At 43.1% G+C, this 17,390-nt stretch overlaps 1 protein-coding gene across 5 annotated transcripts in view; it reads left to right on the top strand.

Annotated features, from left to right (window-relative positions):
- The window catches only part of ARHGAP26 (Rho GTPase activating protein 26), a 427,015-nt gene that overhangs the window by 12,738 nt on the left and 396,887 nt on the right, over window positions 1–17,390 (top strand). The window lies entirely within an intron of this gene.

Below are 17,390 nucleotides of genomic sequence, written 5' to 3' on the forward strand. Positions count from 1 at the left end.
GTGTGTGTGTGTGTGTGTGTGTGTGTGTGTGTTTTCTTTACCAGATGGACAAAGGTTTTAGGAGCTTGGGAATTCTGGACTAAACCTTGTTAACCAGCTGGCTTCTCTGGGCCAAGCCAGTAGCTGCACTTTGACTCCTGCTGCTGCCACAAAAGAAACGCCAAAATAAACTCCATTTTACATGGTTGTAAAGACATCACAGGTAAATTTCAAAGCTCCTCTGATCTTGCTGTCATATGTGCTTTTATGTTTACTCTAGGCTAATTTGAACACTTTGAATCTCTGAACTGGCTCCTCCTGTGAGACTTTAGATAGATTTCCAGGCAGATTGAGTTAGCTTGAGGGATTTTCTGTGCCATGGAGACAGTCAAGCAGATAGGGCTAAAACCTAAACTGAGCCCTCACTGAGTATCTCATTATTGCATTTGTGGGACAAGAGGAGAAAATGATTATCAGTTCAGCAAATAAAATTAAAAGGGCATTTTTACTTTAATTCATATCTGTGTTTCTTTTAAAAAAGTTTATCTAATGGGAATGCAAGCTGGTGTAGCCACTCTGGAAAACGGTATGGAGGTTCCTCAAAAAACTAAAAATAGAACTACCCTATGACCCAGCAATTGCACTACTAGGCATTTATCCAAGGGATACAGATGTGCTGTTTTGAAGGGACACATGCACCCCCCCATGTTTATAGCAGCACTATCCACAATAGCCAAAGTATGGAAAGAGCCCACATGTCCATCGATGGATGAATGGGTAAAGAAGATGTGGTATATATATACAATGGAGTATAACTCGGCAATCCAAAAGAATGAAATCTTGCCATTTGCAACTATGTGGATGGAACTGGAGGGTATTAAGCTAAGTGAAATTAGAGAAACAAAAATCATATGACTTCACTCATATGAGGACTTGAAGAGACATAACAGATAAATATAAGGGAAGGGAAACAAAAACAATATAAAAACAGGGAGGGGGACAAAACAGAAGAGACTCATAAATATGGAGAACAAACTGAGGGTCACTGGAGAGGTTGTGGGAGGGGGGATGGGCTAAATGGGTAAGGGGCACTAAGGAATCTACTCCTGAAATCATTGTTGCACTATATGCTAACTAATTTGGATGTAAGTTCAAAAAAATAAAAACTAAAATTAAAAAAGAAGTTTAGGTAATACCTATAAATGGTACATCGTTCAAAAGGGCAGAGAAGAATTCCAATGTCCCTCCAATTCCTCTTGCCTTCTGATGTCAAATGCTTCTCCTGGAGGCAACATTTTACCATGTCTTGCGATTTTTTCAGATAAAATGTATGCATGTGCCAGAAAATACATATTTATATATTTTTCTGGAGCATGCCATATGCACTGTTTTGCATATATTTGCATATTGCACAGTCTTAATATATTTTAGATCTTATTGTACATTGATACATATAGAGCTACTCATTTGTAGCATTACATTGTGCTCCATTGAATGGAGTACAGATAACAGTTTCTTTAACCAGCTCCCTAATGATAGATGTTTAGATGATTTCCAACATTTTACTATTACCAGAACATCTCGGTACGTTCACAGGCACATGAGTAAGTAGATCTGTAGGACAAATCCTACAAATGGAGCTGCTAGGCCAAAGGGTATGTACAGTTTTCATTTTGATAAAGATTCCACAGGAGTGTTTCTGGAAAGTTCTGAGTGAACTGAATTTTATAAATCATGAGTTTAGAGTAGGAAGGAAACTGACTAGTTTATTACTAAGTAGCCTCTGTAATTAAACAATGCTTAGAGTTTTCTCCATTTCTTACTCCCCAGTCTGTATGTAGCATTGGTTCTGGGATTAAAAGCCAGAACAAAATCTTTCCCTAAAATGAGACACAGCTGTAACTAGGAACCACTTGAATGTAGGGCCCCAGAGAACTCGTTTGCATTACTGGTGAGGGTGCCATTCAGTGTTTTGTGCAGTGTGTGATTATTCAGGAAGTTTGGCAGGTATTAAAGGAGGATAGTCTCCTACCTTTGACTGGAGAACACGACTTTGGGCCAGTATATGCACTTGTCTGTCAGCAAGGCTTTCTGCGCTGCGGAATTTCTGGAGAGTGGTGAGGGAGCAGAGTGTTTTATCCGACTTCTCTCTTGCAGTTTCCTCTTCCTTCAGGTCAGCCCTTTTCTCTCTGGAGGATAGGATTGTGCCACCTGTCCTGGGTGGTGTCTGTTTCAGTGCCTGTGACACAGCTCATGTTGGGGTGGAATGTTCTTGGTGGCAGGGTTTCTGAGACGGGGCTGGCACAATCACTGTCATCCAAGTGCTCAGCATCTTGAGAGGAGGCCGAGGAAACACAGACAGTCCACAGTACAATTAGTTCAAAAAGTCCTGGAGGAAAAAGGCAAGAACTCCGGAAAAGGCAGGTGAAGGCTTATCAAGTCCAAGGAGCCAGTGTTCTTAGTGATAAGTCAATTAAAACTACCTCTGTTCTTTTTGCCCCACCTTTACCACTGTTTATTTACTTTGAAAAAGTCTATTAAAAAGTACATTCATTTCAAAAGGGAACTTTATAGCATTCCAAAATGACACGTTGGATGTAGTTAGCAATATTTTTTCTAAAACGTCTTCACATAGTTATTAAATCATGATCATTAAATTGAAAATTATTTGTCATTGTATCACCTAAAATGCTCCCATATTTTACCAGTGATTTGAGCTTTACTCTGCCTAACACTGTCCCAAGGCAGAAATGTGTGAGAAAATGGATACCATCTGCTCATGGTGCCTGGAAGGAAGGGGAGGAGAGGTGAGGACGTGCTTCTCAGACCAGGTACAGGTGTCAGGGGAGGTGGCATTGTGCCGGGGAAAATACAAAGCAAGCGGCAGGGAGAACACTTTGCTGAAAATCTGATTCAATCAGTGTAATCATTATTTGAATATTCAAACAAGCTGATTAATATAATGCAAAATTCCATGGCATTTTCCCAAGGAGACATGCTGGTGTGGGCGAAGAGGAGAACACGTTGTCAACAGTGGACCAAGGACGGAGGAGTCCGGGTGTTTCTAGTTTCTATGTTAGGTCCTGGGGGGTATGGCTGAACTCTGTATGCTAGAACTGTGGTGTGTGATAGGGGCTATGGGGCTAAGTAAGGTTTGTCCTTACTAAGTTGGTCCCATGGAACATATAGGTAGAGGCACCTATAAGGCAGTGGGAAGCACAGGTCTGATATTCTGAGAAGAGATGGTGGGTTACTGGTTTGGGTCTCACCAGGTGCTATTAGAAACCCGGGCCGTGGTTCTCGGCCTTAGCTGCCCATTGAAATCACCTGAGGATCCAGGACTCATCCCAGGAGATGCTGATATAGTTTGGGTTGCCAGCTGAGCGTGGGGAATTTTCAAAGCTTCCCAGGTGATTCTAATGTGCCGGAAAGGCGGAGAACCACTGGCTTGGAATAAGACAAGAGAGCAGAGGCGAAAATCTCGGTGGGTAGCAACATTCAGCAGAACAGGTAGGTGGGAGAGGGTTGGAGAGATCTTTGTTCTGATGACAGGGTGTTTTATTTTGCCCACTTTGGGTGAGGGCTTGCCCAAAGGCCCTTGGATTTGACATTGGAAGTGAAACTGCAGAATGCCTATGTGCAGGAGTGATAGATATCCTCCTTATAATATTGTGAGGAGTAAACCAGAGAATTGTATCACGCTTTGCAGAGTAAACTGGCACATGGTAAGTGCCCTATCATTGGCATGTGCCACTGGTGACCTTTCTATAGACTGTTCTTGTTCTAAGGTGGTGGTTCTTAAACACGAATTTGTGTAAAAATTCCCTTAACTAAGGGAAGGATTCCTGGTCTTTCCCAAGGATATTCTGATATGTGAGCTCTAGGGTAAGGTCTGGAAATCTGCATTCCTCACAGGGCCCCAGGTGATTTGCATGGAGGGGGTCCTTGGAATTGGTCAGGAGAAGATTTTACATAAACCTTGTTTCAAATCCTCTGTCCCCTTTTAATGCACATAGCTTTGCTAGCTGGCGTCACGTTGGGACCTCTCAGGTTCCTGGAAGGAGCCAGTATGGCAGGTCGAGGAACCGAGGAACCGTTTGAGGGGGTACAAGTTCTAGTGACTTCAGAACGTCTCAGCATGTGGCTTCATGCCTGGGGTCTAGTTGTTTGATGAGCTTGGCCTGTGAGTCTGGACCCTCCTGTAGCATTGGTGGGCGGGGGGAGGTGAGGAAGCTCCTGAAAGGAAACGTTATGTTCATGGGCAATCACAGGACAAACGTTTTTTCCCACAGTGAGTCTTGGGCGCTCTTGTCGGGGTTAAAGTCATTTGGGGCAGAGCCTGTAATTATGTTGCACATTTTCTTCTTTAAAAACATTCAGGAAGCATAATGAGCTGGCTGAGCTGTTAGACTGCTCCAGGGGACTCGAGTTTGGGGTGGCTTAGGAGGGAGACTGGCTTGAGGGCTCTGGAGGGTGAGGTGCAAACCCAGATCACTGATCTCTTCCCCTCCGGTCTGGAAGGTGTGCCCTTGGGGCAACTCATTTCTGGCAACAGCTTTTTCCTTATCTCTCTTTTGATCTCAGCTGGTTCTCAGCAGAGGGGAGGGTGAACAGAGCACACCACAGCCCTGCTGGTGAGACCCCTGGGCCTCACTGTGAGGAGCCCAGGGCTGCTTTCACTCTCTTGTTTGCTGCTTCTGTGGACCGCTCTCCTAAAGGCAGGGCTTTCTTGCGTTTTTATCTGACGAGTGCACTGAGATGTGTGCCATACATGCTGCCGTGGGCTGCTTATTCAGCAGATCACCAGCCTCACAACTCCTGCTGTGTGCAATATGGAGGCCTCTGCACCTGCAGCCTTGCCCTGCTCCTGCCGCGCCCCAATGCCTCTGGCTTCCTGGCCTGGCCTTGGAGGCTTCAGACAGCTTTGCCTGCTGAGGTCCCTTGGCCCTCTGACCGAAGTCGCCTTGAGCTCAGCCTGAAGGGTCAGCAAGCTACCATGTTGCCAGGTCCGTTTAGAGCAACAAGATGGTTCTCTTTCTGGAAAGAAATCCTGTTTCCTCTTTACAGAGCCAGCATGCGTGTAATCAGTTCCTCAGCAGGGAAGCTCTGCTCCACTGCATAGAAAATTGGAGTGGAACCCAGAGCTTTTGGCCTCAGTGCCTTTTGGGATATGACTTTGGCTTGCTACTCATCTCCCCCACCTCTTCTGGCCAGCATAACTTCACACTACACCGCAGTGAAAAGACAAAAACAGGGCTTGAGGCTTTTGTGCTTGGGGCAGCACAGAGTTCAAGCATGAAGATGATCACCAGCTGAGGATAACTTCAAATTGGCTTGTTTCCACAAGTCTGGGTTCTGAATGTTGGGATCTAATCTCTCCTCTCTCCTTCAATCTGGACAACTGAGTCTCTTTAAGAAAGAAGCATGAAATGTTTTTTGATGGTTATCTGAAATGAGAACCTTGTGAAATGTTAAGAGGGAGAAGGATGAGTCATGTCTCTTAATGTGACACCTCAAGCAGTCCTATTACTGAGCTCCCCAAATGTGCCAGCATTGGGGTTAGGCAGTGGTGGGTGGAGACCTTGGAGGTCCTTTCTTAGGATTTTTTTTTTTTTTAAAGCAGCTTTGTTGAGATAAAATTCACACACCACACAATTCACTTATCTCAGTGTACAGCTCATGGCTTTTAGTATATTCACAGAATTTTTCATCCATCTCCACGATTAATTTTAGAACATTTCACCATCCCCCAAAGACAGCCAGCCATACTCCTTAGCCATCATCCCCTGTCCTTCCCATCCCCCTCACCTTAGGCACCCACTTCCTTAGGATTTTAAAGTGTGGTGCTGTCCCGTCAGCCTTGTTTCGTGGTCTTGTTCAGCCACATATCCTTTTCCTTTGGTGCGTCCAGACATCTTGCAGCTCCCAGGAATGCTGTGATTTCAATGCCAGGATGTTTGGATCTGGCAGTCAGTTTTTCTCTCTTCTGCTCTGAATAGATTTGCTAGTGCAGCAGGGCTAAATCACATTCATTCATGAGCGCGTACAGGTCTCTGGTTTGGGAGTTCTTTCATCATGTGTCGTGGCTCTGATCTTGCCCCGAAGGGGGCAATTACCCGGTGACAGTGGGAAGGAAGAACCCAACACCCAGTAGTAGGTAGGTGCATTGTTTTGAGCAAAAGAGTGGAACTTTTGTTTCTACAGAGGGGAAAAAAAATTCCGATACTCCTCTGATTGGCATAGTTGGATTTGCAGAGTTTTCGGGTTTAACCGTTTTTGGAGCTGTTGACAAATAGGTGTCTTCTGTGCTGAAATAGTGATGGTTTGGGTGTTGAAGGTTTTAACCTGGAAGTACTGCACTTCTTAATTACGAACGTGCTTGTCTTCTAAGACATCCCAGCCCAAATGTAGATAACATGTTTTCACCCTCTGTGTTTTCACTCTCACTTGCTTCCTTCTTTTTCATTTCCTCTTTCTCCCTCTCCTTCTTTGATTATCCGCCATTCTTCCATCCTCATGGTGGCCTTGCCAAAGGGTCAACGAAGTGACTGATCTCCCTATCTGGGTGATGGGAAAAACAAAAGTCTTTTGTAAATGTGAATGACCTGAAAATGGTATGTGGAGTTTAGGAATTATAGCTAAAGAGATCATCAGATTTAAGGTGACTGTGAATGTATAGAACCAGAAAAGAAGTATGAACTGGGAATGGTCCTATTTTATAAAAATACACTGTCTGGGGTGTTCTTTCCTGATACACATCCTGTGTTAAGTTTCAAAGGTGAAAGGACACACTCAGAGCCAGGGTGGGTACAGAATGTCCTGCTCACTGGTTGAGCCATGTGGACAGCATTTAGGTACTTATTTTCTGCTTGTCTAATGGGATCTGACAAAAGCCTCAAGTTCCCATTTTTATCATTGGGGTAGAGGGTGCTATGAAAATTGTCTTTAACAGAAGTAGGTCAGTGACTTAGATTTGAAGAAGATAAATTTGGGGACACTGAATGAGAACATGTTATTTGGGTTAGTTGAACAGTTCCAGGTATAATTATGTATGTATAATGCCAATTAGGGACCTAGAATCCTATTTGGGGTAGGTCAGAGAACTGAGTGATACCTGAGTCTTTGTAGGTGTTCCGTCTAGAATTTCCAGAAATAATGTATTTTGGACAAATTGCGCAGAGACCTGGATACCATGGTTTACATCTCCCTCCCTTGAGCCAACTCCTTAGTTCACAAAGCCATTAACAGCAAAAAAAACCCAGGATGCCCCTTTACCTTCTTGTGAGGCATGTATTCTCTAGTCTTATCATGAAAAAAAAAAATTAACCAGTTGAAAGTCAAACTTTTTTTCTGATATTATAGGTAATACATATTCATTAGCAAAAATGTAGAAATTACAGATGAATAAAAGAGGAAAATGCAAATCATACCAATAATCTGGTTAGAGATCCTCATTTTGGCTTTATAACCTGTACTACTCACTAGAACTGCTTTCTAAGATTGTTTTAGTGGCCACATAATATTCCAGTGTTGCTGTGTCAAGACTTGTTGAAATAGGAGCACCTGGATGGCTCAGTTGGTTGAGCGTCGGACTTCAGCTCAGGTCATGACCTCATGGTTCATGAGTTCGAGCCCCACATCGGGCTCTGTGCTGATAGCTCAGAGCCTGGAGCCTGCTTCAGGTTCTGTGTATCCCTCTCTCTCTGCCCCTTCCCCGCTTGCACTCTGTGTGTGTGTCTCTCTCTCTCAACCATAAATAAACATTTAAAAAAAAAAAAAGACTTCTTGAAATAATCGCTTACTTTTGGACAGCGTTTTCTCTCTTTTTCATGATTGTTGACTAGTCTGTCATGGTTGTCGTTACAGACATGCCATGACTATCCCCATAAGATAAATTTGCATTGGTTGTTCTTTTGTTTTTTTCCATATCTTTAAGATTCAGCTCCTGTCTCTCTGCTTGCTCCCTTCCTTCTCTTGCTAGAGGAGCAGAGCCTTGGGGACAAAGAGTAGGTGTCTTTTTGGAGTGCCACAGAAGGAAGAGTCCCACATCTTGAAAGCATGGTGTTAAATTTATTTGAACCACAATAATAGTAATAGTGTATCTAGCACCATTGAACTTTCACAACAGTGTCATGAGATATGTGCTACTATCCCCAGTTACACAGCAGAACACTGAGGCATGGAAAGTGAAAGTAATTCAGACAACTAAAAAGTGTTGCAACCAGGATTGGAACCCTTTTACTCTTAACTGGTGGTATACTGCTGACTATGGAATCTGAGCTTAGTCCCTTAAATCTTCTGTTTCCTCATTTATAAAATGGGAATAGTAGTGCTCACTTGAGAGCATTTTAAGAGTTAAATGAGGTAGTGTGAAAAGCTCCTGGCACAAATCACAGCAACCAGCTATTCTAATGACTAATTATCTTCACCTTTTGTTGGATAGGACCCATATAGAAATTAAAAAAAATTGTCCTTGCACTGTCTCTGCATACAGTCTCTGGGTTTCTCACTGGGGATGAATTATATTAGTTATCTTTAGAAATTAGACTGATCTTGTACCCTGGCCACTATTTTATATATATATATATATATATACATATATATATATATATACACATATATATATGTATATATGTGTATATATATGTATATATATATGTATATATACACACTTCATTTAAAGTTTATTTATTTTTAGAGGGAGCACGGAGGAGGGGCAGAAGGAGAGGGAGACAGCGAGAATCCCAAGCAGGCTCTGCGCTGTCAGTACAGAGCCCGATGTGGGGCCTGATCCCAAGAAACATGAGATCATGTCCTGAGCTGAAGTTGGATGCTCAACTGACAGAGCCACCCAGGCACCCTGGCCAGTATTATATTGACCTTAATCCAGATGTCTTGGTTTTAAACATGTCAATCACAACATTCCATATCTTCTTCAGGACTGGGATGCTGACTTGTCAGAAGCCATTATAAAAATTACACGTCCCATGAGGGCCCTTCCCTGCCCAACTCCAGTCTCACCACCCAGGGGTGCGTGCCATCAGTTTCTTGAGCACACAGCTAACTTCTAACAGGGAGTTCTTCCTTGACTATAACATAACTATGTCTTACAGTACTCAACAAAAAATTATCTTTTATATAAATATTGGTGTGAAGTGGAAGACAGTGAGTTCCATTCTCTGGTCATCGGTTAGCCCTGTTCCCAACTCTAATAGTTTTGTTGCCCCCACTTCACCCTATCACTGGTGCCTCTCAGCTGACTTGAACACTTGGCCAGTTCTGAACAAGGGAAGTCTTCTCTCTCCTTACATCTGTTGAATTTCTGAAATCATTTTAGTCCTAACAACCCACAAGGAGCCAGTTGTCCTAGAAAAGAATCCAGGGTTGGAGATTGGTAGGGTATTTTGTTTATTATTTTTTACATTTTTATTTATTTTTGAGAGAGAGACAGAGTGTGAGAGGGGGAGGAACAGAGAGAGAGGGAGACATAGAAACCGAAGCAGGCTCCAGGCTCCGAGCTGTCAGCACAGGGCTCGAACTCACGAATCGTGAGATCATGACCTGAGCCAAAGTCGGATGCTTAAGCGACTGAGCCACCCTGGTGCCCATGTTTATTTATTTTTTAATTTTTAAGTTAATTTATTTGAGAGAGAGCATGTGTATGAGTGGGGGAGGGGCAGAAAGAGTGAGAGAGAGAGGGTGAGGGTGAGAGAGAGTCCCAAACAAGCTCCACGCTGCCAGTATAGAGCCTAATGCAGGGCTTGAACTCAAGAAGCCGTGAGATCATGACCTGAGTCAAAACCAAGAGTGGGACGCTTAACCGACTGACCCACCCAGGCGCCCCTATTTTGTTTCCTTTCAGTAGGAGTAAAGATGTGGTTTTGACTGCATTAGCTCAGTCAACAAATACTTAGTGGACAACATCTGTGCTCTAGGGCGTTGTTACAGGTGCTGGGGACATAGCTCCCAAGAAGACAAAGTTCTTACTCTTGTGCAGTTGATATTTTACAGGGCCGACAAATTAAACAAGCAAACAAACTGACAGGATACTTTGAGATAAAAGCACCACGATAGACATAAAAAGAGACTGACAGTGATGGATAGTGGAGGGTGGAGGCAAGGGTAGCTTATGTCTTCAGAGAATGCTTCTCTGAGGTGCTGAATGAATTTATATTCTGGGCCAACTTGGTGACCCTGGTTGCTATCGTCTGGGAGAGACTCTTTGCTGGATCATATTCTTTCCCCTCTATTTTCGGAAACTTTTTTACCTTTTGTAGTCATGACCACCCAGAGCCTTAGTGAGCTTGGTGAGGTAGGATCTACTCCCCCATATGGCAGGTAGACTGGAGTTTAAAAACCTAAACCTTATCAAGTCTGTCTTAACATAAATTTCCCAGTGGCTTCCCTTGTCATTCAGAATATAATTTTAACTCCTTGACCATGGCTTATGTATGATCGACTTCTGCCTATCTTGTCAGTTTCTTTTCTGACTGTTGTCCTTCTCCCTGTCTGTGCTTAAGCTTTCCAGCCATAGGATTTTCCATTGCTGTTCCTTTGGAGTGTCTTTGCTTTAGATCATTATGACCTTTAACATAAAGGTCATGTGCTGCTTCTCCTCCTTGAGGTCTTCTGAGAGCAGTCCTCTCACCACCTGACCTAAAGTCTTAAGTCGCTGTTCCTTCCTTCCCCACTTTATACCTTTACCTGTTTCACTCTTCCTAGTACTTGGAACCCTCTAAATTCCCTGCTACAAGTTGAGGAAATGATACCAAATGTCTTCAAAGAGCCCAACTTGACACTTGACCTGTTCTGAAAGTGCCTCTGAGTGTTCATGGCGTCAAGCATCCCTTGGCTGTCTTTAGATTTTATTCTGTTTTATAGATTTCACCTTGGACAAATCAGGTCTGACTGCTCTAATTGGATAGTGATCCAGTTTTCCTTTTGGGTGGCCCAAGAAATGGAGTTAAAAAAGCAAGTATCAGGGTGCCTGGGTGGCTCAGTCGGTTAAGTGTCCGACTTTGGCTCAGGTCAGGATCTCACCGTTCATGGGTTCAAGCCCTGAGTCAGGCTCTGTGCTGACAGCTTAGAGCCTGGAGCCTGTTTCCGATTCCATGTCTCCTTCTCTCTGCCCCTCCCCTGCTCACACTCTGTCTCTCTCTTAAAAAGTAAACATTAAAAAAAAAAAAAGTTAAAAAAAAAAAAAAGCATCAGGGTCACCTGAATGACTCCTTCGGTTGAGTTTCTGACTTTGGCTCAGGTCATGATCTCGTTCGTGGTTTGTGAGTTCAAGTCCCACATAGGGACTTTTAGCCCAGAGCCTGCTTAGGCTCTTGTGTCCCCCTCTCTCTCTGCCCCTTCCCTGCTTGTGCTCTCTCTGTCTCAAAAATAAATACATCTTGAGAGGCAGGACAAAACAAAGAAAAACATTAGAACTAAGAGCTGATTAATGTTGTCACCAGCCTCCTTCTGCCTGTGGTCTTTTTCTTGGATCTCTTTTTCTGTCTCTTTACCTCTACTTTTTTCAGGTGGAGGAAAGGAAAAACAAATTTTCTGTTTCTAACTCTGGGTCATAAGTAGCACAGAGGTGGAGGTCTTGATCCCCTTGGTGGGTATTGTTTAATCTACTATGAATTGATTCCTTCCCCAATCTTCATACCTAGAAGAAATGGACTTACAACTCTTCAAACAACAAGGTTATTTGCTTATGTTGTTTCCTTTAAAAACAGATTTTGAATGTTAGAGTATGTGTTCTCTTTACTCATTTAAAGGTGTTAAGTTTTAATAGCTATTTTAGTTATAGTGGTACATGTGGGAACATACCCATTATAAGCCTCAGAATTAATTACTAAAGACTTACTTTTCATTGTGCTCTAAAAAGATTAAAATAAGAAAAACATTTTTCCTCTTTTGTTTATATTGCAGACCTCTGTGTATTATTTGCTGACAGCATTTCCATGCTGGAACCACATCTCTTGTTTTTCCAGTGGACACCCCCAAGGCATAATTTCTGTACAAGATTTTTCTGAAACTCTGCAGTGATTTTTTATAAGATTTAATATCAGTTTATTTGGATAGGTCTATGTGGATAAATGGATCTTAACAGGAATTCAGCCAACAAAAGACCATGCTTCCCATACAGTGTCTTAACCTTTTAGGACTGGAGTCTCGCTAAGTAGAATTTAGGCATGAGAGTCAGTCTCTTGTCTCTGTTGTGTCCTGAAAGCTAATCATTCTTAGATGTTTAATTTAGGAGTGGGCAGCGAGCGAGAAGGAACAGCATCGCGTCTATCTTTGTACACGCAGATGACCTGTTTGGCGCGTCTACACACTAGAGACTCATTGACCCACATCTTCTCTTCCTCCTGCCGTGTACAGGCCCTTTCGGGATCTGGTACCACAGTTATTACTAAAATGTGTTGCCAAATGCGGAAATCTCCATCCCTGCTGACTTCCAGTTGTAGGAAATTAGCTCATGACCTAGAATCCTTGGAGGTGGCAGTGGAGTGAGAAAGGTTACGGAGGAGTCAAGAAAATCCTCAACCTGAAATACAGGCTGGCCTGAGTTTTCTTGACTGTATACAAGGCCTTTCACTCTTTGGTGATTTCCACTCTCTTAATAAATAGTAAAGTTTAAGTTATTTCTGTGTCAGAACCTTGACTCTGTTTTCCTATCAAGCTGTTTTTGAAAGCATTTTTTTATCTGTTTTGGGGGAGCATCCACAGCTTATGTTCGCTGAGGACAAAAGTTAGAGGAACTTGAACCAGTGTGGGAGAGACGGAAACTCAAGGGAGAGCCCCTGAAGACAGCAGGTGCTCTGTTGGCTGTTTGCTGCCAGCTTTGTAGAACAGCACGAGCCCACCCCTGCCCTTGAGTCACAGGGCCATAAACAGGACATACTGCGTGACCTGGAGGTCTGACTTTCGTTCCTCTGCTTGTCACTGGAATGACCAGGCCGAGGCCAGTTGCCAAGCAACCCTGGACATAATAGAAGCACGAGATTTCCTCCACCGACTGTTACATTCCTTCTGCCTTTTTTCTCTTTTTTCTCTTCGCTGAGGGGCTTGAGGCAAACTAGTTTTGGGTGGGAGGAGAAAAAGCATACTTCCTGGAAATACTGATTGTGAGAGTCTTACCTCTTTAAGTCTCAGTGGTCACAGCTCTAATCAGGTAACTTGGTGTTACATTGGAAGGCCCTGGTATCTGTTAGAAAGCCCCACGTTCCTGGATCAGCTGGGGGTAAGAGAGTTGAGCTCCATTTGGCCTCAGCATGGATGAGGAGTCTTGGTGAGGTGCTCTACCAACAATGCAACTTACCTTAATGCCCGCCTTTCAGTTAGTTTCATTAAGGCACATTTGTAGACACTGTGCTTTGACGCGGGCAGACGGGCTGCTTTCTGTCATGAAGGAGGGAAGGCTCAGTCTAAGCTGCTTACGCAGATAGGGAATTTATTTTGATAGGTAGCAAGAAAGCCCAAGGGATGCTCTGACTTCAGACTGGTCTGAGTCCGGTGGCTCACACAACGTCTGCAGGTCCTCCCTGTACAGGGAGGTCTTCCCACCTCTCTTCACTCTGTTCTGCTTTAGGCTGGTGCCATTCTCAGACAGCCTCTTCCCTGTAGTTGGCAAGATGACTTGGGGCCAAGAGTTTGAAGTGAAGCCCTGAGCATGGTTCTCATTGGTTTTTTTTGAGTCACATGCTCGTCCTTGAGATAATCCTTGCAGCTTGCCTGGCCTGAACCCAGAGTGGAGTCAACAACAGCATATGAAATAACTGTTCCGAAAGTCAGGGAGGGATGCTTTCCCAGAGGAATATTAGGGTGCTATAAATACAGAAGAAGGGGGGATAGCTGCCAGGCGGCCAAGGCAACAAAATTCCTCCACATTGGCTTAAGCAAATTGAACAGGGTCATCCAGGGAAGAAAAAGGGCTCTGCCTCCCAAATAGCTCCTGGTTCTTCTCCACATTTGGATAAGTTAACTTGGGCTATCACGGTTTGTTGTGGGTTTTTTGTTAATTTTTTTTTTGCCTTTTTTTTTTTAAGGGTATGTTTAAATAAAGTTACCTTGGAAATTCACATTTGGAGATGTTGAAACAAGGGATAGTTTTGAAGCTTTGGGGCCCACTAGGATTGAGCATTCTGGGGGCAGCCTGAGAATAGTGTTTGGGAGCCAAGTGCCTAGTGAGGGATGGGGTGTCAGGTGGGCGTCAGGGTGAGAGGGGGACTACCCCTGCTGGGTCAGATTAAACAAATAAATGCAGAACAACGTATGAGAACTGTTGAGTAATACGGCAAGTCTGTAGCCCCCAGCTGATGCCTGCTTGTCTTACAGCCCAGCCAGTATGAGAGCTTGTTCTCTGTTTTCCAGAGCCTGGCTCTTTCACCTTATGATACTTAGGGTCTGGAAAACAATACATCCAGTGGAACTTGGTTTGAATCTGCCCATGTCTAGTAGAGCGGATTAGACTACAGATGTTGGCAAACTTCTTCTTTCAAGGGCCAGACGGTAAATATTTTATGCAGGCCGCAGAGGGTCTGTGTTGCGGATGCTACTTTTTTGCCTTTGTTTTTACAACTGTTAATAACGTAAAAACCATTCTTAGCTCATAGGTCATTCAAAAACAAGCCAAGGGCCGCATTTTGCTGAGCCCCCAGTGTGGGTTCTGGAGTCAGATAATCCTATGTTCCAGTCTTGTCTGTGTTGCCTATGAACTGTGTGGGCATTTTCACCTCTCAGAGACTCCTTTCTACCAGTTTTCTGTTCTGTAGAGTGAGTCTGATCAACATACTCCCCTCATTGGGTTATTACAAGGATTGCTGAGAAAGTATTGGCTCTTTGGAATCAAAACGTTGACCCTTGACCACTGCAGAGCATATTCTGGGTGGGGGAGGTGGGGCTGAGCTCCAAGAGTCGTTGTGATTTACATTGTTCTTCCTTTTTTTATGCCTTCTTTTTCTTTGTTTCAGGCAACAATTCATCAGGTTTTGGGAAGTTGATGCCAATCTCAGTTTCATTTCTGGTGTGTTCAGGAAGTGACCCACATTTTAATCCATATTTGGCAGTAACCGAAATAAATTGGCTTGGTTCATTATCAAAATGCAGAATATGTATTTGTTTTGCTTCCAGCCTGAAATTCCCTCCATATCCACTTTTTCACTACATTCCAATTTATCAGCCTATCAAGACCTCTTATTAAAGCCAGAAGAAGAATTGTTTTTTCCTGTTTTATCAGAAAAAAATGTTAGAATTGTGGATTTTTGTTTGTTGAGCTTGGCAGATAGATGGAAAAGTTTGGAAGAGGGCTGAATTTCTCCCCCAGATCTTTGCCCTGCTACCTACAGTTTGTACAGGTAAATTATGATGGAAGGGATAGAAATTCCATCACCTCTGATGCTTGGTAGGTATCCTGCTTGCAAGGTACCTTGTTTGGGTCTTGCTCCATTGTCTCTTTTAAGTGAGGTTTCCCCTGACAGTCCTTCTCCCATCCCACTTGATCATTCTGCTTTTATCTGTAGTACTTTTCTCATTCTAACTTATATGTAATGTGTTTATTGTGGGTTTTTTTTTTTTTTTTTTTTTTTTTTTTTGGTCTTCTTGCTAGAATGAAAACTCTATAAGGGCAAAGTATTTGTCTTTGCTCACTTCTGTATTTCCACTGCCTAGAATGGCTTCTGGTGCATAAATAAATATTTGTTGAATGAATGCATGCGTGCTTTGATTCCTATATTGGAACGTTTACTACATCCTATTCTCTCTGGCCTAGAAGTCATGAGACTTGGGTTTGAATATTGACTCTGCCACAAATTGCCTCTGTCTTTGAGCAAATCATTTAATCTCTGAGCACTGTAGTTTTCTTATCTTTAAAATAAGGGGTTAGAGTAAATGATTGCTAAAGTTCCTACTAGGTCTGTAGTTCTGTGATTATAATCTCTGGTTAAAAGAAACGATGTGCTGCTATTAAAATTGCCACAGATATTTCCTAAAAAGTTTGAATTTCATTGGTGGGCAAAGTAGATTGAAAGAGAGTTTCAAAAAAAGTTTTCAGAGGCACCCTCTGCCTTCAGTAAAACAGTTCTCAACTATTCTAGTATGGTTGCTTTCAAGAACGTTTCCATTAGCCCCTTTAGGATAAAGTCCTGATGTCTTGATAAGGCTTTCTGAGCTCTGCATACTCTGGCCCTGACTGCTTGCTCCATTCCTTCGGATTTGTTTCTGATTCATGAATGGATGATGGGTTTCCCAGCTTTAGTCTCCTATTAATGTTCCTTCTACTTGGTGTTCCTGGTGCCTTCCCCATGCCCCTGTGTTTGGCCAACGCCTACTCATACTTTTGGCCTCAACACATAATGGGTCTGGACTTAGGAAAGGATTGGCAACAGGGTCCCAGTTCACTAGGACTCTCACCAGCTCAAGTGTGGAGACTGAAAAGGGCCAGGTTGGCCTGAGAGGTGTGGCTCGTCTGGGTTGGCTGGAGTATCTATGTAGTAAGAAGGCCAGGGCTTTTGGGATTAGATCATGGAAGGCTTGGGTGCCATTGTGAAGAGTCTGTCTTCTTTGTGGATACTGGGAAGCCACTGTAAGGCTTTTTTTTTTTTTTTTTTTTAATTGTAAGTGTTTTGAGTAGTATAGTGACACAATAAAAGCTTTATGAACTCAACAGCACACATCTACCTTGAATAGCATTGAAAGCATTATTTCCCTAATCCCTAAAGCATACTTGGTGGGGACGGGATAAATGGTAGCGTTCCTGGTTTGTACGTGGGGAAAAGCTGGGACACATAATGATTAAAGGACTTACTTTAGGCGTCACAGAAAAGCAGTATTGAGCCAACAAGTGTTTTTATAATTAGAATGGTGGTCCTCAAGACTCATGAACATTGCAAGTGGCTTCGTTCATTTTTTGAGCAGGTGGCAAGGTGAATAGTTACATTGAATGTTGAGAGGCAGTCCCTCCAAGATGACTGACTCATGGATGCTTCTGGAGGTTTTGGCAGAGGCTTAGATTCTGTTTAGTAGATGATGGGATGCTTTTGGGGTGATTACAGGTTCCTTCTTTTTATCATAGGAACAGTCACCCTGTGTGGTTGCTCTTTGTGTAGAGTTAGCAAGGTCAAGGAGTAGGGAGATGGTGATTCCTCTCCTGGGTAGTTTAGGAAGATCGCTTTCATAGCAAACCTCATCTGTGATTCTCTTTATTTTAACTTTAAGGTAGGTATTTCGGGTTTGCAGCTTCGTTACAGATTGTGTTTGAAGCTAGGTTTGAAAATGAAAAACTTACTTGGTTTTTTCATTTCCAAATGGATAATTTCCAAAGACTAGTTACCACTCTGCATTGAATGTGCTTTGCAGACTTGAATGTGCATCCACATTACCTGGGGACCTTGTTAAAATACAGATTCTTAGGTGGGGCT

Source organism: Prionailurus bengalensis, chromosome A1 (assembly GCF_016509475.1).
Source record: "Prionailurus bengalensis isolate Pbe53 chromosome A1, Fcat_Pben_1.1_paternal_pri, whole genome shotgun sequence".
In the NCBI taxonomy this organism is placed as follows: domain Eukaryota; kingdom Metazoa; phylum Chordata; class Mammalia; order Carnivora; family Felidae; genus Prionailurus; species Prionailurus bengalensis.